Raw genomic sequence first — 1,819 nt, forward strand, 5'->3', positions numbered from 1 at the left:
TACTGAATATTCTGAAATTAACAATGTCATGTGTCAAATAGATTTCTACAAAATAGTTTAAATTGTTTGATTGCTGCTTCTCTCTTGCTATAATTCAAAATTATTTGTTTAACCAAGTCTACCAACCAGAAAGGTCTAACCTGAACATTATATCATTTAATAAATCTAGTTGTATCAAACTTCTCCCCAAAACTGCCAAAAACATTGATAAATATAATCAACACTACAAAAGAGGGTAATTCAGTTAAGTAAACATTCTATAGAAGGGTTTCAAGAGAACAAATTATTCAAAGGTTAAAATTGTTGAACTTATGGGATTTAAAACCATGATCAGAATAAAATAAGTCAGTTAAATATGAGTGACAGGGTTAACTTTATTCTTGTAAAAAACAACAACAGGCTAATCATTCTTTGAGGGTTTAAAATGGGAAGAAAATATGAGGATTCACATAAAAATTGGTCTAAATGGGGATTTACAAATTAGCAATTATGGAGCTGCTTAAAGCAGGTCAAAAGGATTGACAGAATAAAAAAGAATCTAGTTCTATGTGTAATTGTTGATCCAAGGTAATAATGCCTAAACATTTCTAATAATCATAATTTACAGTTTTTGGTCTGAGACAAAATAAGGTTGTCTTTTATTACACGAATGCAAAATAGTACAAGGGATCTTAATTCAACACGTATCATAAACTTTTCACACTATTGATGATATTTTACAAGCCTTTAGTGTAGCGGGTTACTTCTCATTAAATGAGGACTATTGAATCTCGTTAATATAACAAAAGCAAAAGATTTATATATGGCTTAAGATTTCTGGTAAAGTTTCTATTAGGGATAAATCTTATATACATTTCAAATGATATTTCTTTGATAAAACATGACTGTGGGCAGTTTTGCACATTCATTTCATAATCTGATCTTTTACATGATGTTTTGTTTGGTTTCTGATTTTGTCTGATCCTATGAATATGCCAACACTTAAAACAAATAATGTTATTCTTGAAGGTTGAAATGTGCTACTTAATTTAAATATTTCTTTTGCTATTATTAAGAGGAGAACTGAAATAATAAATGTTACTGATATATTGATGCTCTATTGGCTTAGTGTGAGAAAAACAAAAAAAAAACTTGATCTTCAGCTTCAAGGAGAAGCCTTTAAAAAAAAAAGAACATTATGTTTACCAATCAGATGATGTAGAATCTTAAAGAACCTCCCTTCCTCTCCTCATCACCTGTGGATGCTGCTGTTCCCTGCCTGAGGTCCTTGGCTGTTCAGTGCATCACTTCCAACATAGAGAAGGGCAGCGGTACCAATAGAACCACACCTGCCTATCAGATGTTTTCCCAGAACTGAAAGACGACCATTGAACTCCAGCTTTCTATAGTATAAGGGCAGTACTAGTATCTAGTGACAAAACAACATCTTTTCATTCACTTTAATGTTCTTTATATAATCCATTGATTTCGCTTTTTGTTTTGTTTTTTCTGTTGCAGAATAAAGTCCAATCCTTTCTGGGTGTGCCGGGTGTGCCGGGTGTGAGACTGTGGGCGCCTTCCACGATTGGTGGACCGAGTTAAAGCTGAAACACCACTGAAGCCTCCTGGGCACTGTCGGGGTTTCCTATCGAGCTGCGCCGGCTCTACATCTGGACACACGCAGAAACTGATTTGACGTAGCAGGTCTCGCTATAGAGAAACTGATATGATTAGATCTTATTACTATTATTGCATTTTCCTTAGAGAGCAGTTTTACTTGTTTCCTCATCATAGTTCATTCATATCAGTATATTTTGATTTTGCTGCCCTTGATCCTGAT

General features: G+C 33.9%; 1 long non-coding RNA gene across 1 annotated transcript; it reads left to right on the forward strand.

Annotated features, from left to right (window-relative positions):
* Nucleotides 1-20: 20 nt before the first annotated feature.
* On the forward strand, nt 21-1,173 carry LOC107834093 (uncharacterized). The gene is made up of 2 exons (XR_001659877.1): nt 21-267; nt 631-1,173. It is a non-coding gene; the product is annotated as an uncharacterized LOC107834093 (long non-coding RNA).
* Nucleotides 1,174-1,819: the final 646 nt, after the last annotated feature.

This window comes from Poecilia formosa, unplaced genomic scaffold (assembly GCF_000485575.1).
Source record: "Poecilia formosa unplaced genomic scaffold, Poecilia_formosa-5.1.2 Scaffold518, whole genome shotgun sequence".
NCBI lineage: Eukaryota > Metazoa > Chordata > Actinopteri > Cyprinodontiformes > Poeciliidae > Poecilia > Poecilia formosa.